General features: G+C 43.8%; 1 pseudogene; it reads right to left on the bottom strand.

Moving 5' to 3' along the window:
- Nucleotides 1-584: 584 nt before the first annotated feature.
- LOC129403527 (keratin-associated protein 9-7-like) lies at nt 585-2,346 on the bottom strand (annotated as a pseudogene).
- Nucleotides 2,347-25,926: the final 23,580 nt, after the last annotated feature.

The following is a 25,926-nucleotide window of genomic DNA, read 5'->3' as shown; positions in this document are numbered from 1 at the left end:
AAATCGATAGCAACGGGATGACAATGACAGTAACAGTGTGTTTTCTCTTGTTTATTTTCTCACAATGTCCCCTTCCTTTCTTTGCCATTACGATCATACCAATCACAGATTCAGTCCTGCCTGATTTTCTTGTTGCTTCTCATATTCCTTTATTTGTGCATGGAAAGGGGTGCGGTGCGTGTTTTCCTTCTTGGAGAGCTGAGGCAAAAGCAGAGCTGGATTACTTCTACTTGAGCCTGAGCTAAGTGAAGATGCCCTGAGATAAAACAAGACCTCAGCCCTGGGCTGTTGCAAGGCAAGGAACCTTTCTCAATAGGCTCCTAAAGATATTCTTGGCTAAGGCTTCTGATAGTCTAGAAAGAGATGATAGAAGTGAAATAAAGTCAGAATGTAATGTCTTATAAAGTTGATTCATAAAAACACACAAAACAACAGGAAAAGATGCAGATGGTCTACATTTTATTCGAAAAGAATCAGGGAGATTTCCTGTAAATGGGAGGGGAGTCACAGAGGACAATCAAGAAAAATGTTAATTGGTCTTTGTTTGCTTGTTTTTCTAGTTGCTGACAGAATAAGGGAGACAATCACTTTTCCAAAAGAAAGCTCTTGGACAGGTTAAAGTGGCCCAGGATGTGTACAACTGACGAAGGCTACAGCAAAGAAAATCAGAGAAGCAGATTGTTCCCCGTCAAGCAGACTTTTGGACCATTTACAGGACAAGCAATCAATAATTTGATAATGGCCAGACCTGGATTATTGCACGATACAAGTTGTTGTTAGACTGTTGGGTCTTAAACAAGAGGATCAAAAGCAGGCTGGTCTGGTCAGCAGCAAGGTGGACAGGGAGTGAGCAGCAGGTGGGCAGGCAGCAGCTGCTCACACAAGTTATTTTGCAGCAGGTGGTTGTTCAGCAGGTGGTTTGGCAGCAGGGTGGGGGCAGCAAGGCTAGCAGCAGGGCTTGCAGCAGGAAGGTGGGGAGCAGCAGCAAGAGCAGCAGGGAGGGCAGCAGGGCCTGCAGCAGCAGGGGACACAGCAGACTTTGCAACAGCAGCAGGGTTTACAGCAAGGAACGCAACAGGGTTTGCAGCAAGGGGGGCAGCAGGGGGAGCAGCAAGGCTTGCAGCAGGGGGAGCAGCAAGGCTTGCAGCAGGGGGAGCAGCAGGGCTTGCAGCAGGGGCTGCAGCAGGGGGAGCAGCAGGGTTTACAGCAGGGGGAACAGCAAGGGGAGCAGCAGGGCTTGCAGCAGCAAGGAGAGCAGCAGGGGGAGCAGCAGGGCTTGCAGCAGCAAGGAGAGCAGCAGGGCTTGCAGCAGGGGGAGCAGCAAGGGGAGCAGCAGGGTTTACAGCAGGGGGAACAGCAGGGGGAGCAGCAGGGTTTGCAGCAGGGAGAGCAGCACGGGGAGCAGCAGGGTTTACAGCAGGGGGAGCAGCAGGGGGAGCAGCAAGGCTTGCAGCAGGGAGAGCAGCAGGGCTTGCAGCAGGGAGAGCAGCAGGGGGAGCAGCAGGGTTTACAGCAGGGGCTGCAGCAGGGGGAACAGCAAGGCTTGCCGCAGCAGGGGGAGCAGCAAGGCTTGCAGCAGCAGGGGGAGCAGCAAGGCTTGCAGCAGGGAGAGCAGCAGGGCTTGCAGCAGGGGGAGCAGCAGGGTTTACAGCAGGGAGAGCAGCAGGGGGAGCAGCAGGGCTTGCAGCAGGGAGAGCAGCAGGGGGAGCAGCAGGGTTTACAGCAGGGGGAGCAGCAAGGCTTGCAGCAGGGAGAGCAGCAGGGCTTGCAGCAGGGAGAGCAGCAGGGGGAGCAGCAGGGTTTACAGCAGGGGGAGCAGCAGGGGGAGCAGCAAGGCTTGCAGCAGCAGGGGGAGCAGCAAGGGGAGCAGCAGGGGCTGCAGCAGGGTTTACAGCAGGGGGAGCAGCAAGGCTTGCAGCAGCAGGGGGAGCAGCAGGGTTTGCAGCAGGGGCTGCAGCAGGGTTTACAGCAGGGGGAACAGCAGGGGGAGCAGCAGGGCTTGCAGCAGCAAGGAGAGCAGCAGGGGGAGCAGCAGGGCTTGCAGCAGGGGCTGCAGCAGGGTTTACAGCAGGGGGAACAGCAGGGCTTGCAGCAGCAAGGAGTGCAGCAGGGGGAGCAGCAGGGCTTGCAGCAGCAAGGAGAGCAGCAGGGGGAGCAGCAGGGCTTGCAGCAGCAGGTAGAGCAGCAAGGTTTACAGCAGCAAGGGGAGCAGCAGGGGCTGCAGCAGGGTTTGCAGCAGGGGGAGCAGCAGGGGCTGCAGCAGGGTTTACAGCAGCAGCTGGACCCACAGCACGTGGTTGTGCAGCAGGTAGGCTGGCAGCAAGGGGAGCAACAGGAGTGGGTCATGGTTCCAGAAATGGAGGGTGGGTTTCTGTTCAGAGAAAGTTTCCCAGAATATGATGATGGTGACTACTTTTCAGGGACTTTTATATACTGGACCTCCCAGTATTTGGGCCAATGAGGAAATCTTTTCCTTGTTGCTATTTATGTTATTTCCCTTCCATGGGGGAAATGGCTCAAGTAGGAAGCTGATCTCTTAGTGTTATAAATCTTTTGAAACTGTGCTTTAAGCAGTTAATTATGGATAATTGATTTGGATTGTCCAGAAATCATCATTGGAATAATTATTCTTCCTGGTTCTCATGTGGGTGTGTGATAGTTCTTGTTGGAATTGGGAAGGTAACACAGCCATCTTTCCCAGCTCTTTTTCTTCCAGTGTGTATTGATGGGAAAGTGTCCCTGGACAGACACATGATGCTGCTATAAACACAGACCTATCTGGATGCAGGTCTATTCAGAAAATGCCACATATCAGTCAAACAAAAAGAACCATGCAGTCCTGGCTGCCATTATACAAATATATCCACCCTTGTTTGAAAACAAGACAATACATGATACTTGCTAAAATTTTTCATGTGCAAATAAGCATCAGAGTCTCTTGCCCCCTCGCCTGGCTGTCTTCACTGGGGCCCCTCAGAAAAGGTGGGTTGGGTCTCCCTCCCGCCCCTGAGTGGAGCCCTGGCAGCTGAAGACCTCCTGAGTCTGGCCATAGCAGTGCTCAAGGCCACTCTCCACATGCTTGGATGAGCCTCACGCATGAAGGAAACGGCAGAGAAACCCAGGTGTGCGGGACCCAGGGCTCAGATCTCCAAGCCTGCTGGGATTAGGACTGGGCCTCTTCTACCCAGATCCCCCATTTTCCAGTAGCTTGGCAGCCACACCCACAAACTGTCACTGAAGCCCTGTAATCCCATCAACAGCCAACATCCAGAGACTATAAAACCAAGCTCCTAGAGGAGAGCAATGCAGAGTCTCTTGACCCTGTGCCTTATAGCCTAGTTCTCCCTCTCGGAGAATATTGGCAAGCTACGGAGAGCTTCCTGCCCACACGGGAGAGCCTGGCAAGCTCCCCGTGGCGTATTTATATGCCAAATACAGTAACAATGATGGGTCTCATTCTCCTGACCCTGAAAGAGTCTCTAATGCGGCACCATTGGGAAGGACGAGTAAAGAGAGGCTGCTAAAATCTCAGGGCTAGGATGAATGGAGACATTACTGGGCCTGCTCGAGCAAATTGATGATCAACGAGTTGATGAAATAAGCAACAAAGGAAGATGGAGTAGTCAGAACACTGAGATTCAGAATGCATTAATCAGTTTTGTATCATTGGTATCTTATTTAAGAGTAAAGGTTGCTATTTTCCCTTATGCCTTTTCCACCTTTTTCCACCTGTACCCTTTCTTCCAGGGGACCTCAGTTCCACAGTCAATGTCCACTTATTTACTTTTGCTTCATTTTGTCTACTCATTAATTTCATTTTCTTATGTTGTGGACAAGGATGAAATCATCCAATATTTATTTTTTTCCTTCTGACTTCTTTTGCTTTGCAGGTTCCTTCTCCTTTATCTGCAAACATTAACATATAACTTTTTAACACATTAGCTGAATCATGTTCCATTGTGTGTGTGTACCAGGTTTTCTTTCGTCAATCATCTGTGGATGGGTGCTTCAGTTTTGAATGAAAATAAAGCATTCATTTTTCCTGTAGCCTCTGTAAGCTCAGATGGTGTATACAAGAATCTAAGAAAATCTGATTTCGTGAGTTGAAGGCAACATATACCATTAAATAATACAGAGGTGTTTATTTTTAAAATATAATTCGAGTATATTTTCAGAGTAGTCCATGAGTTAATCCTGTCTGGTCTGACTGATTATGACAATGATAATAGTATAGACACCATTTCGGATGGCCAGTAGAGCTCATTGTCCATTCTGTGAGCTGTCCTGGACATTTGTCTCATTACTTATTATGTTTTCCTTCCTCTCTAAGGCCATTAGTATGTTGGTTTGCGATACCATAGAATTGTTTTGCCACTCTGAAGATCATGTAACATGAAGTGATATATCAGGTACTCTTTGCTTTATTATTTTTTTATTTTTTTTGCTTTTTGGGTCACACCTGGTGATGCACAGGGGTTACTCCTGGCTCTGCACTCAGGAATTACCCCTGGCCGTGCTCAGGGGACCATATGGGATGCTGGGATTTGAACCCGGGTCGGCCGCGTGCAAGGCAAACGCCCTACCCGCTGTGCTATCTCTCCAGCCCCGTACTCTTTGCTTTAATTTCTTTTGCCCAGAGCTGTTTGTGAGATTTATTTATCCTAGGGCATATGGTAGTCATTGTTCATTTCCACTGGTCTCTGGTATTTCACTGTACAAAGGGCCCACAGTTTGGTTATTAATTTTCAGTTTCACTGTTGATGAATAGTTCCCTCTCATGAGGAACTTTTTATGAATATTTATCTAATAAATATTTTTGGCCAGATTCTTGTCTAATTGTACATGCATTTTTGTGTCCAATATCCCCAGAATTGATTTGTATCTGGTGTGACATAGAACTTGTTTCATTTTCTCTCAAGGGGACATCCAATTGTCTGGGAACAATTAATAGAAAAACCAGCCTTTTCTACACTGTCAGCTTTGCTATAAGTTGAATGATCTTGCAAGGGGTTTTCCTTGTGGCTTTCATTTTCTGGGTCAGTTATACACACAGATGAAAGTGGTCTCCAATCTTACTTTCTTGAGCATTATACTCTCAGATTTTTTTCACAATTCCCTGTGATCTTGTTAGCACCCCAATTACATTATGGTGGTTAGATTTGGGGTTCAATGCTAGCACCTGAAAATTCATATCTGCTTGTCTTCTGCTGTGCTGATACCCACCAAGGCTTTACTTCATGATCCTAGGGAGTTGATATGATGGAAGTGTGAACCAAGCTCCTAGTGCTTGCAAAGTTGGTGTCCCTAAACACTGAGATCTATTCCCAGACCTAATTTTTTTTAAAAAACCATTGGATCATTGCCATAAATCAACTATCCCTGTTCTCTGGTATTTGATTTTAGCTTTATTGGAATAGATAGAAATTAAGACAAGAGGAAGAGAATAGAAGGCTAAAAGGAATGTACTTAAACAAAGCACAAAGTCAACATATATATTTTTTGAGTCCTTTTCATTTCAACTCTAAACCTAACTCATCTCACTGAATTTGGTTCAAACTGAAGTGAAATGGGTAACATAGGGCTGGCATGTTTAGTCCTATTATGTATAAGATGTCAATTATCCACTCATTTATTTTACAAATAGTTGAATAATTTTTTTTTTAGGGTTGCACTATACCCGGCTGTTCTCAGGGTTTACTCCTTGATCTTCTCTCAGGGATTACTTCTAGAAGGATTCAGGGAACCTTATGTGGTTCTGGGAATTGAAACTGGATCGGCCTGTACAAGGTAAGCACAATACTTATTGTAATATCTCTTCAGTCCCTGACTGATTTTTGTGTACTAAGAATTATCTAAGAGAAAGGATTTTTAGAAACAAGGCCCTAAAACAAGCAAGAACTAGTTAAGAATATACTATATAGGAACTAAAAACATAGATTTGAGATGCTGACAAAGATTCCTATTTTTATAATCACTTAACCAGCCTTACAATTTTTTTCTTTTTGGGTCACACCCAGCGTTGCACAAGGGTTACTCCTGGCTCATGCAATCAGGAATTACTCCTAGCGGAGCCTGAGGGACCATATGGGATGCTGGGAATCAAACCCGGGTCAGATGCGTGCAAGGCGAATGCCCTACCCACTGTGCTATCGCTCCAGCCCCACCTTGTGATTTGAATAATTCTATTTTCCCTAATAAAATAAAAGAGACTTTTAACCATCTCATTATAGTGGGTGTAAACTACCTCATTATAGTGTCAATTAGCTTTTTCTTGATGAAAAATTTAGGTAAAATTTAGGAAAAATCTAGGTAAAATATTTCATTATATATTTATTTGCCGTATGTTTATCTAACATGTATTTTATAACTGGTTGCTTTTTAAAAACTAATTTTTAATTGGGTTCCCCATGCTTTCATAATAACTTAGATAGATAAATTTCACTTCGCTAATATTAAAATCTTTAACTTACATTAAAAACATTCAACACTCGATTTTTATATCACAAATCAATCATTCTTTCACAGCTCTATTGACTCTGAATACTTCACTAGATTCTTTTTTAATTTGGGGAATGAGGGGGTTTAGACCATACCCGGAAGTGCCAAAACTTACTCCTGGTTCTGTGTTCAGGAGACAATCCTGGCAATTCCTGGAATTCCAGCCAATTCCAGGAAATTCCTGGAATTGTATAGGAGGACTGTATACAGTTCAATGCTGGAGGATTGAACCAGGGTCAGTTGCATACAAGGTTAGTGCTTAACCTCTGTTCTATCTCTCTAGTTCCTGCTTATTTTTAAACAATTTTTTAATGTTCTCATTAAAAAGAGTTAAATAATACTTAAATTTTATAACACACAAGAAATGTGAGGTTTGGAAATAAAGTGAAACCATTTAATAACCCATCCATAAAGGTAATAAGTTCTCGGGAGATAATAATTATGGAAGCAAACAACTTAATTTTCACATGGATTTCAAAGATATTCAAATATATGTGTACTTGGGAGAGATTTCTACTCTCAGGTCTCTGTGAATTAGGAGGTATTAAGGAAGTTGCTAAGGTTAGCAAGGTTAGAGCTTCCGAACACATCAATCAGCACTGACTAGGAAAGGAATTTTTCCTCCCAGGCTTTCCTTGCCAGAACTTGACACTTAATGATATTTCAAGGGTTCTCTCACACTTCTTGAGTGAACCCATCTATGTTTTAGTGGAAACATTCATATTAAGGGTACAATATTCTTTTACTGAAATACGTAACAAACTCGAAGAGTGCAGCCTTGAGAATCTGTTGTGGAGGGAATTCTAAGGATAAATTTTCTTGATGAATAAATAAACAGTATCAACTGAGAACATTATCAACTGAGAAAAGGGTTGGTAAAATGATACCAAAGATCCCAAATAAGAACCAGATGTTTCCTGTCATATTGTGTTACACCATGATTCTTACCAGTAGGCATTGCTTTATCTTTAATTCTATCACAGGAGACTTAATCCAAAGTCATGGATGGAAAGTGGCAAAGATAGTGAGTCACACATCACAAGTTGGTGATGTCACTCGCTGAACAGAAAATGCAACAGCATTGTGACTTTCTGAGAGCTAAATATTTGAATTTTTTATTTTAGTTTTAGGGGGGAGATGCATAGGATGAACAATGGAACACGTGAAATGTGGTTAGAAATATCATGAAGTGAATATATACTCACATCACTTACCCAGATGAAGTACAAAATTTAATATCAGCCAGTGAGACATGGCACGAAAGGTAGCCAAGGTGTCGGTGTCATTTAGTGACCCAGGAAGGCTCTTCGGGTCATTTGTCCAGGTTGACTGATGAGCATTGTGTTACTTTGGGAGGTGACGTCATCCAGGCTGGGGCAGGACCTTGAAGTACAAACCTCAGCTCCCCGACAGGAATGCTCACTGGGGCCCCTGCTGGAGCCCTTCATATCCTCTAATCACATGACTCAGGCAAGCAGCCAGGACCATGCTTTTCTGTTTTTAAGAAGAGCATGAAGTTTTTATTTTATTTTTAAAACTTTTTTTTTATTGAACCACTGTGAGATAGACCATTACAAAGCTGTTCATGATGGGATTTCAGTCATACAGTATTCCAACATCCATCCCTCCACCAGTGTACATTTCCCAGCACCAGTGTCCCCTTCCCCTCAATCCCCTGTCTGCCTCTATGGCGGTGCTTCTCTCTCTCTCTCTCTCTCTCTCTCTCTCTCTCTCTCTCTCTCTCTTCTTTTGGGCGTTGTGGTTTGCACTATTGATACTGAAAGGTTATCTAGAATATCCCTTACCTTCCTTATTTATTTATTTATTTGTCTTGCAAGTTATTGCCTTTTTTAATTGAGAGATTACTATGCAAGCCTCACATTCAAGTCTTAGAATATTTGAAAAATTCCATGCAACACTACTGAGAATACCTTTTAAACTTCTGTACATTTATTTCAGCAGGAAGAAAGCCATAAATTCTTGGATTATCCCCTCTTCTCAACGCCTTATTTACTTTTAACCCTCAATGCCTTACCTACTTTTAACCCTCAGATCTTGTCCAGCGTGATCATTCCCAGATATTATTGTCAGAGTGGTCTCTTCTTTACCTTACCTACCGTCAGACCCCCACACACTTGTGGTTAGTTCCAACCATTGACCAGTCCTCCTAACCCCTGTTTTCCTGACCATGGTTATTATTCTTCTACTATATGTATATTTGTATATACCACAAATGAATGCAGTCATTCTGTGTCTGTCCCTTTTCTTCTGACCCATTTTACTCAGAATGATGCTCTCCATGTCCATCCATTTACAGGTAAATGTCATGACTTCATTTTTCCTGACAGCTGCATAGTATTCCATTTTGTAGATGTGCCATGGTTTCTTTATCCATTCATCTGTTCTTGGGAAGTCAGGTTGTTTCCAGATTCTGGCTAAAGTATGAAGTTTTTAAGCGGGAAAAGCAAGCAGAGAAAGACCATCTCTTGCCACAGGATAAATAAACAAATAAAGAAAACAATGACTTAAACTAAGTATGAAGTATATGGTGTTCAGCCAGACATCACATTGGGTGAGAATTTTGGCAGCAGGTTTCTGCTTCCTAGGCAAGATCTACTGCAAATGCATGTAGCCTTACATGCCACTGAAGACCGAGTCCCTTCAGCTTCCTATTTCATATGCTAACACAGAAAATAAAGTATCTGTGGAGATTCTGAGCTGTTTCCCCCATTAAGGTATGTCCATGAAACATCAATTCTGGTTTCAACTTAACTTTTGATCTCCAAGAGAACCCCAGAGTGTGTGTGTTGGAAGAGCATCACCTGCATGTCCGCTGTCAGAAGTGCATAAGACTTTTTCCCTTCATAAGGTGGCTTGGCCTCTTGTCACTCTTTCCTCTCCAGCAGCAGTCTCAGCCTTTGGATCATGAATGCCTGAGGGCCCTGTCATAACTCATTTTCTCTGCCAGAGTTCAGGGGTTTGCTTTCATTACCCAACGGGCCTTCTTCGGGGAGATTCCTTCCTCTGTTTTTTGCTTCTCACTCTCTTGTTTTCCCCAAACTCAATCTCTGATTTCTTTCCACGGGTTGGTTGATCTTTACATTTCCAAATATAGGAGATGTTTTGCTCTCTTGGGTGGTCCAGAGATTGTGAGTTGACCAAAGGCCGATATGATTGATGACCAGATCCCCTGTTCCCATGGTCTGTACTTAAGGGTTAAGTACAAAACTTGGGTCAGCACTTAGCTTGCTGATTAATGTTTTGACTTCGAAACAAACAGTCTCAAAGTCTGAATAAAAACAAAATGTGTTTGTGCTTCACTCGGTGTGACAATGCATGTTACTAGAGGTTCCCAGAAAAAGAAAGACCTACGAGAATACGATTCCACAGCGTTAGCAAACAGCCCTTTGCAGTGAAACTCCCATCCAAAGCGCAGGCTCAGTCTGGGAACACAATGGACACTCACCTGCTTAGAGGGGACCCTTGTATCCCCAGCCAAGCAGGTTGCCAGGTGCAGGGCTCTGCTCACAGACAGGGATGTGCACATGCAAAGGGTTGGGGTTCCATTACCAGAGACCTACTTGAAGCTGTCCTCCTCCCAGGTCTCAGTCCCCAGTGTTATGTACTTACAGTCAACTGCCTGTGTGACTGCATCCAAGCTCTGCAACTGGTTCAGCCAGTTCTCAGCAATAGGACCTGGGGCAGGCCCCTTGCTCTCTGATTCTGCACAAATGAGGAGATGATGTGTGTTGGATAATTCAACATATGAGAAGTGTAAAACAATCAGAAACAAAATGACAAAACAAAGTGGAGGTGATGGAATCAAGGCTTTATTAGGAGCAGAGAAACAGTGGTCCTTTCAGGCAGGAAGAACACACAGTAGCCATGGGGGTGTCAGCACAGGGCACAGATGAACACGCTGGAGGCAAACAACCACCAGGTATCAACCAAGCCCTGCCAATCGATAATGAGGGGTTTCCATTTCCTGTCCCAACTTCTTGAATGAAAGATGGCAGCAGTCACTTTCTGGGACCCGAGTCCATGGCTCTGGGTCCAGGACAGTGATCCTGACTAGCAGTGGGACCATGGAAGCCCAAATCAGCTCAGAAGCTTGTCCTTCTGCCCATGGTCACAATCTGCTGGCAGGATGACCTGTGGGCTGGGACAGTGTGTGTGTCCCCTGCAGGGAGAGGAGATTGATCATGGGGGAAAGGCATGTCTGGTAGGTGTGAGGATGGGGGGTTTCCAGGGAGGTGATGGGTCTGTGGTAGGTGGGTCAGCTACAGCACGGGCAGCAGCCAGGTGGGCAGCAGCTGCTCACACAAGTTGGTCTGCAGCAGATGTTCAGCAGGTGGTTTGGCAGCAGGGTGGGGGCAGCAAGGCTAGCAGCAGGGCTTGCAGCAGGAAGGTGGGGAGCAGCAGCAAGAGCAGCAGGGGGAGCAGCAGGGCCTGCAGCAGCAGGGGACGCAGCAGACTTTGCAGCAGCAGCAGGGCTTACAGCAAGGAACACAGCAGGGTTTGCAGCAAGGGGGGCAGCAGGGGCTACAGCAGGGGGAGCAACATGGGGAGCAGCAGGGGGAGCAGCAGGGTTTACAGCATGGAGAGCAGCAGGGAGAACAGCAGGGCTTGCAGCAGGGGCTGCAGCAGGGGGAGCAGCATGGTTTGCAGCAGGGGGAGCAGCAGGGAGAGCAGCAGGGTTTGCAGCAGGGGGAGCAGCAGGGTTTACAGCAAGGGGAGCAGCACGGGGAGCAGCAGGGCTTGCAGCAGGGGCTGCAGCAGGGGGAGCAGCAGGGCTTGCAGCAGGGGCTGCAGCAGGGGGAGCAGCAGGGCTTGCAGCAGGAAGGTGGGGAGCAGCAGCCAGAGCAGCAGGGGGCGCAGCAGGGCCTGCAGCAGCAGGGGACGCAGCAGACTTTGCAGCAGCAGCAGGGTTTACAGCAAGGAACGCAGCAGGGTTTGCAGCAGGGGGGGCAGCAGGGGGAGCAGCAGGGGGAGCAGCAGGGGGAGCAGCAGGGCTTGCAGCAGCACGAGGGCTGGCAGCAAGGGGAGCAACAGGTGTGGGTCATGGTGTCAGGTGTGATTGTGGCCTCAGAACAGAGACAAATGTTCCAGAATCTGACGTGCTTCTTCTTTCTGTACCTTTTATGCAACACTGTCCCCAAACATGGACCAATCAGCAGTACCTTTCCTGGATGTTTAGGTGCATTTCTCTAGGCCATGAGGATATGATCAAGGAAGTAGTTTCCTAGAGATAAAAATTTTCTATTCATGAGTAATTTGTTTGCTTTCTGATTTAGACTTAATCAGTTAAAGCATTTTTTTTCTAACGTGAAAATTCTTATTATCCTCCCCTGTCAGTTAAATTCAAGTTGACTCTTGAATTTGGTCACTTAAAATTTTCTGCTTAGTTTGACAAGATTTCAGATCCCAAAACTGCATCCCCTTTTCCTCTGTGTTACTATTGGAAGCACCTTCAAAGCAAGGTTGGAATAGATGAGTCATTATAATAAGTTAAAGTAGTTTCACCCTTGGAATGCATATAGGATACCTTTTTCTGGATCTGCAAGGCCCAAGGCCATTCCAAATCGATTTGGCCAAGGAAGTGAAGAGTGTACTGAAAACTTTGCAGAAGGCAGGCCTTCTCATTATCCCTAAGTGAATGCCTAACAAGTGTATATAGCATTGTGTGGGACTTTCAAAATTTGACATATTCAGTTGCTTATGGACTTCCAAAAGCAATGGTTGGCAGCAAAATTTTATTAATAAAGAACATTAGGAACTTTGAAGGATTTCAAGCATAAAAGGCATGAAGTGTGCCAAGAAAGTCCTTACATGACTATGTGGTTAATGCAGAATCAGTGGCTTGAGAAAACACACAGCAATTTCTGTGGCTACATAGTTAGAAGAAGAATAGATGTTGGATCTATGAAAATAAAAGTGGTTTGATACAAGTAATACACAACATAACTATGATGCATAAAGAAAATACAAAGTACACTATGACTTTTTCATAGCGTACTTTGTATTTTCTTTATGCATCATCCTTAGGGTATTTCCAAGAATGCTAAATATTATAAGGTCTGCATTCAAATATAAAGATTTTATTTGGGGGATGGAGAAATTGCACAGTGAGTAGGGTGCTTGCCTTACATATGGATGACCTGAATTTGTTTTCTAGCACCTAATTTGGTCCCCAGAGCCCTGCTGGGAGTGATCGCTGAACACAGAGCTAAGAGTAAGCCCTGAGCACTACCACGTATAATGCCCCCAAGCAACAAAAAAACTTTCATTTACACAGCAGACATATTTGTAGTATATAAAACATTAATCTATATGTCGTGAGTCTAAAATATATAGTCAAGAGTAAATAGACAACCAAAAACTAAATTTGGGTCAAGAACGTGATTAGGAACCTCATGGAAAAGAAGTCACAAATATCAAATATACATGAGTCACCAAAGAAATGCAAATAAAAACAGATTCATGGAGGAGGAATTCAGCAGGCTCATGGCATCAGAGCTAATCAGTGCAAAATGTGTTGGCAGTAACTGTGGACACTTGTTGTGGTCTTTCTCTTAATACACACTGTAGGTTTTGGCAGACGTAGTGATCACATGCTAACATAACACCCAGACAAGAGGGAAAATAGGCAGAAAGGGAAAAACTTATGTATGACTGACAATCTCTGATCAGTTGAAATATAAATATTATAAATACAGAGAGACCACAGCTATCTACCTGCCTTAACTGCTACCTCCATATACCAGATAATCTCACTCATCTGTGGCATACACACTCATAAGCCAAGAAAACAGAAACGCTTCATCTTCAGTGATAGAACTGAGAATGTTAAGAAAGGGGAAGTAATGGAGGGGTGAGAAGGAAGTGAAGAGGCAGCATGAGGACTTTTTTGAGGGTCTTCAGTTCTACAGTAGTTAAATTTTTAAAAAATTGCTAAGGAGACAGGTTAAAGAGTGGGAAGAGATCGTGGGATCTTGTTAGAGGCAATGCGGACCCCTGGTCATGGCTTTGGACTTGGAACATTATAAGCCTGAAACTCTATTATTAACAATATTAGAAATCATAATGCCTAAGGCAACTATTAAAATTATTAAAAAGCCAGCAAATACACATTGAAATGTCTCTCCTGAAATCAAGGTCCAGCTAGGAAAAGAAGGTAGAACAATATAGGGCTTGATGATGAGTCCCCCAGTACTACTTTTCTTCCCATTCTCTGGTTTTGGTCTTGATTTGTAGATGTAAAAGAACCTACCAGTTACCCTCTTCCCAAGTGGCTCTGATGGAGCAGGAGCACATTTAGACGATGCTACCACAAGACAGACATGTGCTGTAGCTGCGAATCAGACTTTGGAGCCTTCAGATATGGTCCTGCAGTGCGATTCACTCACCACAAACTGCATCAGCACCCCCAGCTCTCAGAACACTTCCCATTCCCAGAAGCACCAACAGACCAGAGCTGAGGGGGGGCGTCACATGACCAGAAAAGATGTTGGTGAGGATTGCTGTCTCTCTCCCTTCAGGAAAAGATGTTAACTAGTGCTCGCAATTATGAGAAGTTTGGAATAATCATTGACAGACTCATCAAAACACAAGGAAAACCGTCTTCCTTGACATTTTTCCAGGAACCACCGAAATAACTAGGAGCCCTTTGCTTATTGGTGTAAGCCTGGAGGGGCCGGGGTATAAAAGCTCCAGCTGAGAAGAAGTCAGCAGAATCTACACACACATCTCCCCACCACCTCCGCCACCATGTGCTGCTCCCCTTGCTGCCAGCCCACCTGTGGTGGGTCCAGCTGCTGCCAGCCTTGCTGCTGTCGCCCTGTCACCTGCTGCACCACCACCTGCTCCAAGCCCTGCTGCTCCCCCTGCTGCTGCAAGCCCTGCTGCAGCCCCTGTTGCAAGCCCTGCTGCAGCCCCTGCTGCAAGCCCTGCTGCTCCCCCTGCTGCTCCCAGCCCTGCTGTGGCACCCCCTGCTGCCAGCCAGCCTGCTGCACCCCCGTGTATGTCCACAGAACCTGCTACCACCCCAACTGCTGCGCCCTGCTCGGGTGCCTCCCTGAGAGCTTTGGCTGCACGTCCTCGGGCCAGTCCTGCGGTGGCTGCTGCTGCTGAGGGGCTCGCCAGGCCCCGCCCTCTGCCCTCACATGCACCCTCAGTCCCCCCACGCGCCTCTCGGGGACCTTCCCTTCTCACAGGGGGCTCCTGCCAGCGTGCACCCCAGGGCTTCTGTGCCTTCCCTGCTGCTCCTGAGCCTGTGAATCAGCTGGCTGGAGGGCGGAGCTCTTCCTCAGCGCTCTCCTGCCTTTTGTCTGTCCCTCATGTGCCACCTTCATGCAGCTTTGAGAAGGAATGCTGGTCTTGGCTTTCACTCTGAAGTCAGGCCATCTCTTTTCTCTAAGAAACTGAAGTTTTTATTGTCTTTTCCAAAGTTTTCTGCAAGTGACTAATAATCTTTGTCATCATGTTCTCTTTATGACAGTAGTTGTGCCTTTATCTTGTCTCTTCTTTCATGATTATCTGGTTTGTCTCCAAATGAAGGAAACTTACCTCTGTGCTTCTTAATAAACGGAACCAATATAATTTAATATTTTCTTTTGATTTACTACACATATTTCATGATCTAGGAACTCAATTTTGTAGTTTTGCCATATTCAAGACCGTGCGTGAGCTGTCAAAGGTCCTGGCTAGAATGATTTTCTAAATTTTGCCATGATATATTTTCCTTGTGAAATGTCAATGAGAGAATAACTCTAAACCTATTGATTAAAAACACAATCACTATTTCTGTTCTTCATCGGGGAACCATATTTACCTGACAGTGCCAGGAACGAATGTAAGGCCTGAGGTGTGGTGGAAACTGCTGCTTTTTGAGGAAGAAATAATTTTTATATGCTGAGAATGATATTGGTTTAAAAATTCCTCGACAACTGCCCCACACATCATGGAGCAGAGCCCACATATCAGAGAAACATGCATACACTTCAAAGTTCTCATAAATCTTTATTTTTTCCAGCTTTTTTTTTGGTGGGGGAGGTCACTCCTGGCGATGCACAGGGATTACTCTGGCTCTGCACTCAGGAATTACTCCTGGCGGTGCTCGGGGGACCATATGGGATGCTGGGAATCGAACCTGGGTTGGCCACTTGCAAGGCAAACACCCTACCTGCTGTGTTATTCCTCCAGCCCCAGTTCTCATAAGTCTTCTGGCTTGCAAAGAACTGTTTTATTGCTCTCTCCTCAAACTTCAGAGAAAGGAAGGAGAGGGGAAACAATATGCTTTGAGCTTCCTCTTATTCTAAGGGCTCTGAATCCATCCTGGGCCTCATCTGCCTTACATAAACTGTAGGAGGCACGAACATTCAGTCTTTTTAGGGGAGGTTTAAAATAGCACCTGTAATTTATCTCCTTCTCCTCTCACTTGCAATATTTGTTTCTTCAAGGTGGTAGCAAGTCACGGCTTGCAGAGCAAAAGCAAGGAGACAAACAAGGAGGAGGATGAACAGGAGAGGGAAGAGAAAGAAAACGAGAAAGAGAACTAAATGGGAAAACAGAAGAAGAGGAGAACTAAATAAGGTAAAAATAAAGAAGCAAAGAGCAATATAAGGGAAGAAGAAAAAAGAAAAACTAAAGAGAGAAGAAAGGAGAAAGAAGAAAGGAATGAATGTAAGAAGGAAAGGAATGAATGATAAAGTGAGAAAATAAAAAGAAAGCATAAACTCAGGGAAGAAAGTAGAAAGAGATGTAATAAATACTCTAATGGAATAAGCTGCAGTTATTGCTTCATAATGTGAAATACCTAGTAGTATTTATATATCACCTCCTCACCACCATAATTTTAGTTTCTTGACTTTAGTCTCTTTACTCCAACTCTTAGATTGCTCTAGATAATTTCTCAGGGGAATAACCTGATAAATCTGTCTACAAGTTCTGGGCTCATGACTTACCTGATGACTGTCATTGCTAATTTGTGATTTTCATTTCACAAATAAAGTTATGGTTTTACTGAAATTATAAATCTACTGAATTGGAACATTCTTTCCCCCATGTTGGACTACATCATGACAATTTTCCTTCACTAGTCACATTTCTCTTAACTATGGGCCTAAGATCAGTAAGAACCCAAATTACCAAGCGATAAGTATAATTGAATATGTGCTCTCCAAAAAACCTTCATCCCATTAAACCTAAAGATTTGGAAATGGGAACTGAGAAAAAATTTATAAGTTTACACATGAAAGGAGGTGAAATAAGTCGACCTTATATCTATTGCTTTCTGAGTGCAAGCAATAACTATTGATTGAATGTAGGGTCAAGGCAGACACTACACAAAGAAGTCAATAAATCTATCTTACATCTACATTGATGCTTTAGGCACATATTAAGAGGCAATTATGAGCTGATAATCACTGGTCACTTGTATCACTTCTCATCCTGTTGATCTTCGATTTGCTCGAGTGGGCGTCAGTAACGTCCCTGTCGCATGCTAGTGTAGCCCAATGATATTTGCTTGTTCCAGGAACAGGAAGAGCTCAAGAGTTGATAATGTAATTAATTATAAGGAGATGTTCAATTTGGGGCAAGTAGATCCCAAACAATGTACATATAATCACCTGAAATTTCATAGAGTATCTCTCTTGCCCAAAGTACAGTTTGCTGAATTTTATGACAATAAAACAATGTTCTAGCGAGGTAGGGATATCTCAGATGCTATGCCTGCATATCATTATAAGTGATACTAAGGCTGAAAAGATGCAGGAGCCAAAAGAGAGTACAAGTCACATAAAGAGGCCTTATTGAGATGGCATATCTTGAACGTAGAATGAGTTTCAGGGTGCCTTCACATCATTGTAGTCATTCTTGTTAATTAAACAATCATTTGGCAGATACTGGTATGTTGTCAAAGGATTCTCAACCTTCAAGGGTGAATATAAGGGGGAAAAAATCTAAGGGTCCCTTTTACTTCAGAGTCTATGAAGTTTCTAAGCATTTCTCTTTTGTATAATCAAGCTATTTGATAAACTGGTGGCATTGGATTCCTTGTATGAAGTTTATAGCATTCAAAACGTCACTTTTAAAAAAGAAATTATATTTTGGGCCAGAGAGATAGTACAGTGTGTAGGCACTTGCATTGCATGTGGCTTCACCCTATGAGATCCTGGTTCCTCATGTGGTCCCATGAGCAATGTCAGGAGTGATTCCCAAGTGCAGAGCCAAGGGTAAGATTGTCAAAACTGATCTTCAAGGCTACAAGCCAATAGAATGATAAGCTACCTATGGGGATGAATGAGGGGGCAAAATTCGGAGGGACGGGGGTTAATTTCTATTTTTAAGCTAGTTATAGTGATTTGGTAGTGCATATTCGGTTATAGCCCATAAAACTGGAAATTAATATTTGTTGCTTTCGACACACAGGAGTCACCGGGCTGACTGAGAGGCCAGACATGGTAGCTTTCTTTGCTCCACTTGTTGCATTTCATTGTGGAGGAGGCAAGCAGTCCCAGAGGTAGGGTGAATACACGTACTCCAGGGAGTGCTTTGGAGAAACAGTTTATTTATTGCAAGTAGGGTCAATCTTATATACTATAAGGGGCAAGAAGCAAACATCTTAGGAGAACTTCCAGAACATACTTGCACAAAGTAAAAAGTGCACTTACACAAAGTGAAAATAAGGTCAGACGGGATGTTGCTTCCTTTGGGCTGGAGCCCTGTTGGTTCAACCTTCCCTTGGCATTGTTTTACTGAGCTCACAGTTACCAGAGGGGGACCATTGCTGGGAAGTTAAAAGGGAAACTTTGGGGCAGGAGCTGCCTAATGCTAGTTCCATTCTGGTCAAGTCTCAGGAGCTTGGCCCACAGTCCTAACCATCTCTCAACTGTGTTCCACAAATATTTGCATGTCTTACAATAAAAATTTAAAAGATTACTCTCCCAAAGATAAAACAAATCAGCTAGCAATTCAACTAAAGCAATTCCTTCACAGAGCTAGTGCTAAAGGCAGACACAACACACACACACACACCAGAGAGAGAGAGAGAGAGAGAGAGAGAGAGAGAGAGAGAGAGAGAGAGAGAGAGAGCAAGATAGTAGATGTGCAGAGACTGTGACATGAGGTCGCCTGCTTTGGGTACTCAGGTGTCACTGGTGCCACTAGATCTTTTTGATTTTCCCAGAACTATTCCCAGTTCTATCAACAGTGTCTCATGTCCAGAATGAGTGCACTCTACTTAGTGAAAACCATGACAGTTTATACCAAAGATATGTTGACTGATTCTTTTGTGTGTGTGTGTGTGATTTTTATACATTTTATTTTCATAAAGTAGTTCACAATAGTTCATTACAGATAATATTCAAACACCCATCCCACCAGAGAGCATCTTCCCACCACAGTAAGAGGGAAGTGTTTGAAGATTGTTGTATTTCATTCTGGGGCCATTTAAGCCCGCATATAAGAGAATACAAGCAAGTACATAAAAACCAAACACATGTGTGCTACTTTAGGTACATCAGTGGGCTAGAGTATAAGAGGTCACACGTCAGGGAATGTGGCTGTGTACTCCAGGAAATAAAGCTTCGCTCTCTTCTGGGAGCTTTATTTTATAGTCTCTGGATGTTGGCTGTTGATGAGATTACATGGCACTGGGGGAAGTTTGTGGGTGTGACTGGTAAGCTACTGGAAAACTAGGAAGCTGGGTGGAGGAGGTACCAGTTCTGATCTGAGCAGGCGTGGAAATCTCAGCCACAGGTCCCACATACCTGGGTTCTTCTGCCAGTTCCTTCATGGGTAGGGCTCATCTGAGCGTGTGGAGAGTGACCTTGAGCATGGCTGTGGCTAGGTTCTGGAGGTTTTCAGTTGCCAGGGTTCTGCTTGGGGCAGGGAGGGAAATTCAACCCGTCCCCCCTCTGAGGTGCCCCAGTGAAGACAGCCTGACACAGGGGCAGTAGATTCTGCATATTGACTGATTCTTAATTTTGGCCACTGAGTCTCTTATTCTACTACTTTAGTTCTGTTTGTTATATGGAAGAGATAGGACCAAACATCCTCTTACACATCTCTCATAGAGCCGGGTTACACCTAAAGTGCGGTGGGGGTGTATGGGGTCCAGAGAGGAACTGTAACACAACTGATTCCAGTATCAGAAGTAAACACCGAGGCCTGGATTCCACTCTTCACTGTGAGCATGCAGCATCATGCCCTCCTGCCTCATCACAGCTCCATCTGCATAAGGCCAACAAAGCTGGAGAGAAACACATTATGATCTCACAAGTCTTCAGGGACTCAGTCACATGACCAAACTATGCTTAAAGCAGGAAACAATGCTGATGATTTAATTGCCCTTTTTTTTTTTAGAGAGAAAGGTATCTATAAATTGCTCTCAATTAAATAGCACATCAAAAAAATCGATTTGTAAAGATTCATGACATTAAGAAAACAACTTCCTCATTTCTAAACCCTAAACAGTCTGTTGTTTAGAAAGAACGAGGAAATTCTCGTTTTATTGGCATAAACTTTGGGAGTCAGGGTATTAAAGACCCAGAGTGGTAGAGATCATCTTTTGGAAACTCCCCTCTGAACACAGGTCCCCCCCATTACCCCTGCCACCATGTGCTCCCCTTGCTGCCAGCCCACCTGCGGTGGGTCCAGCTGCTGCCAGCCTTGCTGCTGTCGCCCTGTCACCTGCTGCACCACCACCTGCTGCAAGCCCTGCTGCTCCCCCTGCTGCAGCCCCTGCTGCAAGCCCTGCTGCTCCCCCTGCTGCTCCCAGCCCTGCTGTGGCACCCCCTGCTGCCAACCAGCCTGCTGCACCCCCGTGTACGTCCACAGAATCTGCTACCACCCCAACTGCTGCGCCCTGCTCGGGTGCCTCCCTGAGAGCTTTGGCTGCACGTCCTCGGGCCAGTCCTGCGGTGGCTGCTGCTGCTGAGGGGCTCTCCAGGCCCCGCCCTCTGCCCGCACTTGTGCCCTCAGTCCCCCCATGCGCTTCTCTGGGGACTTTCCCTTCCCACAGGGGGCTCCTGCCAGCTCATCCCCCACCCCCCGGGGCTTCTGAGCCTCCCCTGCTGCTCCTGAGCCTGTGAATCAGCTGGCTGGAGGGCGGAGCTCTTCCTCAGCACTCTCCTGCCCCTTGTCTGTCCCTCGTGTGCCAGTTTCTACTTCCTTAATATGAAATTCTGATCTTGGCTTCATTCTGATACCTTAACCAACCTCCCCCACCAAGAAACTAAGGAAATTAAGTCCTCATTTCCTCCTCCTCCTCCTCCTCTTCCTCCTCCTCCTCTTCCTCCTTCTCTTCTTCCTCCTCCTCCTCCCCCTTCTTCTCCTTCTCCTTCTCCTCCTTCTCTTTCTCATTCTCCTTCTCCTTCTTCTCCTTCTTCTTCTTCTTCTTCTTCTTCTTCTTCTTCTTCTTCTTCTTCTTCTTCTTCTTCTTCTTCTTCTTCTTCTTCTTCTTCTTCTTCTTCTTTTTCTTCTTCTTCTTCTCCTTCTCCTTCTTCTCCTTCTTCTTTTTCTCCTCCTCCTTCTCCTTCTCCTCCTCCTCCTCCTCTTCCTCCTCCTCCTGCTTCTTCTTCTTCTCCGTCTTCTCCTCCTTCTCCTCTTTCTTCTCCTTCTTCTTCTTCTTTTTTGGAGAGGGGGGTCACTTTGAGTTTACCCTAGAAGCAGGGTGTCTTATTCCAATTATCTTCCCTCTTCTTTGTTTAGTGCTGAGGAACAAACTCAGGGCCTCCCACATTCTAGGTATTGTGCTATTGCTGAGGCACTTCCCCAGATCCTCTATGTGCTTATTAATAAATTCACTGTCACTGTCATCCCGTTGCTCATGGATTTGCTCAAGCGGGCACTAGTAATGTCTCCATTGTGAAACTTGTTACTGTTTTTTTGCATATCGAATATGCCACGGGTAGCTTGCCAGGCTCTGCCGGTTGGGTGAGACACTCTCTCAGCTTTTCGGGATCTCTGAGAGGGGGAGAGGAATCGAACCTGGGTCGGCCACGTGCAAGGCGAATGCCCTACCTGCTGCACTAATGCTCCAGCCCATTAATAAATTAATAAATAACCTGATATTATGTTTCATTTAATATACAGCAGTCCTGATATTGGACTTAAATACATATATCATATTTATGTGTGCTTCATTTATAATCATTATTGGCCCTTAACCTATTGTTATTTCTGTGTTTCAGAAAAAACATTTTTATTGTGCTATATAATATAATAATTATGAATAGACTAGAATTCAGGATGGTACATTTTATCCCAGTTCAAAGGCATGATTATAATCCCCCCAAACCAGAAGTTTGACACCTTCTCCAGATGGAGCCCTGGCGACACTGAGCAGCAACTAACATGGCTCCAGGATTCGGGACTGGGACACATCCGAGCCGTGGGGGGGCACTGGAGTGGGGCGGCGCCAGCCCAAAACTCCAAGTGGTCCCGGTCGCCGGAAGTCACGCCCTCGACCCACCCTCGGCGCCATCTTGCCACAATCAACAGAGAAGCGGCAGGCATTCTGGTGAGCAACGCGGCCCGGAAAATGCTCCGGACCCGAATTGGGACCAGCAACACCGGGGAGCCGGAAGGAGGAGGTGCTGCCAGCACACCTTCTCCAGATGGAGCCCTGGCGACACTGAGCAGCAACTAGCACAGCTCCAGGATTCGGGACTGGGATACATCCGAGCCGCGCTGCCGCGCGACCTTTTCTAAAACCTGAAAACATACAATCTTTTAATGGAAAACTAATTATCAAATTCTTCCTTATTAGGGTTATCTTGTTTGGGGGTATAACTCCCACAACAATAGTGAGTTTTGTGTTGAAATATGGAAGGTAATCAAGGTGAAGAGAAAATGAAGTGAAATTCATCAGTTATACAGTTGGGGTGGGGGGTGGGGGGTATACCGGGGATTTTGGTGGTGGAATATGGGCACTGGTGAAGGGATGGTGTTTGAATACGGTATAACTGAGACATAAACCTGAGAACTCTGTAACTTTCCACATGGTGATAAAATTAAAAATAAAAAAAAACTCAGAAGTTTGAACTTCTGTTTCCTACGCCCTGAGCAAGCTTTATTACTCTCATTGTCCCAGTGGTTATCTTGGGGCACCAATACTATTTCTCCAGTCATACTCTGGAGTCCCAGATGCATTTCTTCTTGCTCTCCATCATAAGTATCCATTTTTCTCTGCTTGCTGGCTCACTAGGAGTTCAATGTGCCCAGATGACAGTCATAAACCTAAATTACATTCCTTGACAGAAATGTGTTTTAGGCATTAAAATTTTGCTTCATGAAATCCTAATACTATGGACATGGACACATCCAAAAGTTTGTGGGAACTAAAATGGGAGCTATAGTTAGAAGTTGCAGGGCCACTTTACCCCATGGAAAATTACCCATCTGTACTACCTTATAGGAACACATAAGGTATGACACAGTATGGACCCTTGGACCAAAATATATGCCACATGCATTATTTGGCCTGAGACCATCGTACTTCTGCCATCTCAAAGATGCAATTATAATATTCCATCAGTCAATGATTTCTGGGTTGTTTGATAAATGGCAGGAAAAGTCTATAATAAGGCAAGAAATCTGGTAGTCCTTGTCATGGTGTTCCAGATTCTATGACAAAACTAATGTAAGCTTCTGGACATTCCTACTGACAAGGAAGAAAAATTTGTAGGCAAAGCATGGAATCCCTGTAAAGAAGAATTACAGGATCTGGTGGTGGTAGTGGTGTGGAGAGGGTGTGGAGATTTATGTGGAAAGCTTGATTTAATAGCAATGTTTTATTTTTATAATGGATTATTATCAAGAGTGCTCAGTTTCAACCCCAGGTTATTATTACAAGCATATAAAACAAATTCATCCATGGAATCTGAAATGCTGTTGGGTCCACTAATAACCTCTATCCTGGCATCATTACCATGGTCCACTAGAAAAACCTTGGAACAATTGAGTAGTAAGTAATAAATGATACCAAGTTTCTCATTGTCCAGTGCCATCTAAATTGTGGGTACTTCTGGGTGGGCATCATGACTTGTTTTTAAATCATCCACTTTCACTACTTCTGAAGCTAAACAAATAAGTCGAGACTTTCACAACTTGCAAATTACAATGAACACATTTTCCTTAGACTACTTTTTCTCAAAAAGAAAAATCTATGGCAGTGTGTGTGGATAACAGATATTTCTATTGGGAATATTTCTTTCCACACCATTTGGAAACCAAAAGTTGTCAAAATTCTTTATCTGGCATGAAAATTTTCATAGAACAATAAGTTAATGACATTTAAGACATTTCATGTTCTTATCTCTTAACATAGGTTTTTTTGTAGAATCAAATAGAATGCATGTGGAACTATGACCTCTGTATTCTTTAGTCACTGAGGTCAATCCTAAGTTATGCTTTGTTTTATTGATATGCTGTAGCTTCTTGTTGATATATTGCTTGAATATTATCATTGTAAATTTGAGGTTGAGTAAATTTCCAATACAGTAAATTAAGGATAGAAGGAAATAAACAAGGGAGATAATTTTTTTTAATTGCCAAGGAAGAGGAATGGGAAGTAAGTTATTGTTCTACTGTAGCATAAGACGTATAAAATAATCTGATTTTTATGTACCTAAAGGATAATAAATAAATAATATGAAGGACAATAAAGTATGAGGGACAATAAATAAGGTTGCCTAGTATATATTTCTCCTGAAATATATGGTAAAAGAGTGACAAAACAGGAACTTGAGTGCTTTTTCATGTGCTTTTATTTTCCCCACAACTAAGTAATTTAATCTTCTTTTGATGGAGGCCAGAGACAGTGGGTTAAAAGTATCCCACTGGATTAATGGTAAACAGATAGACACTTTGGAAGTTGGCCTCATGTAGTAACATGGCAACCTTAAGACATGTAAATATTTACATTCCTGTATGTTATCCAAAGAAAGACTTTTTTGAAAGGGAGATACTTCTGAATGTTACATATTTCATAAAAGGAATGCAATATCAGCAATCCCTCAGTTGGCCTCATTAAACAAGAAAGAGATGCTTACAAACTACTAGACTTGGAAATGAAAGAGGCTGTTCGACTTCTCTTCTCAATTTCATCCTCTGAAGCTGAGAATCCTTGGTCAACAAGCCAATATCTGCCAACTGATTGTTCAGTGACCTGGATGCTTATAATGATTTGAATCTTATTCTGAAACCCATTTTATTTTTATGTTATCCCCACTAAGTAGGCTTCATTGTATGAGTGTACATAATCTTTTGGTTCTTGAATCTTTTCATCTTTGATGTAAGCATTGCATTTCAAAATATCACTCTCCCCTCATTGATAATGATCTTACTGTCATAATAACTTGAAAAATATGATTGTGGTGAAAGGAATCACAATATGAAAATCAAGGCGAACTGTGGGTACATTATCATGAAACCCACTTGTCCTATTTCTATCACCAGACCCAGTAATTAATGACCTGAAAGAATGTTTCAGTGATTCAGTTAACTTAGAGGTAAACTTATAGCTAAAAACTTGTGGGATTCATATATTGACTTCTGCTCATGGTATCTGTCTTCTTTGATCCAATGTCTGGTAAGTAGTCACATAGAGTACCAATCCACTCACACTCAGAAAACAATAGAAATTGGATTCACTTGTCTCACCTCCTTCCATTCACATACTTAAGGAACTTGTGTCCAATTCCCATCATTAAGTCTAGGTTTACTGAGATGAAGGTTTTTATGACTTGAAGGACATTTCAGAAAGAGAACATAATAGAAAATTACACTCATCACCTGGTAATTTTGGAATCCTACTGTCCTCAGGTCTGAAGTTAGAGAAATGCACCAATTTAAAGGAATTTGTCATGATGGGATTGAATGCAGGGAAAAGAATAACTCGATTAAGGGGATTTACTGGCATATCTCATGATATATTCATGTCCAGTGAAAACCATACTTGGGCAATGATAGTCATCAGGTTATTCAGGGTGTCTGACCCTTTTGAAAGATTTATTGGGTCATTCTCCCGGAAAATTATCCAGAGCAATAGAAGGTGTAGGGAAAGGTAAAGGAACTGTGGTAGAGAGATGGGATATGTACATACTAGTGTTGCACATTACTAAGTAGTAACTGAAGGCTGTTCCATGACTTATTACATCACTTTCTGTCTTCCTCCCAGCATCCCTTCTCTCTGACTTTGTCTCTCTTACCCTCCTGAAATATTCTTTTGTTATTTCTTGCTTCAACCACTTTCTGTTTCCTTATTTTATTTTATTTTATTTATTTATTTTTGTTCCTGGACCACATCCAGTGGTGTTCAGGGGTTATTCTATGCTTGTACTTGAGGGTCACTCCTTGTGGTTCAGGGCAAAATGCGGTGTCAAGATTCACACTCATGCCTCTAGCGTGCACAGCACATACTCA

This window comes from Sorex araneus, chromosome 3 (assembly GCF_027595985.1).
Source record: "Sorex araneus isolate mSorAra2 chromosome 3, mSorAra2.pri, whole genome shotgun sequence".
Classification (NCBI taxonomy): domain Eukaryota; kingdom Metazoa; phylum Chordata; class Mammalia; order Eulipotyphla; family Soricidae; genus Sorex; species Sorex araneus.
The sequence above is the reverse complement of the archived record's forward strand: the minus strand, read 5'-3'. Positions and strand labels throughout refer to the sequence as shown.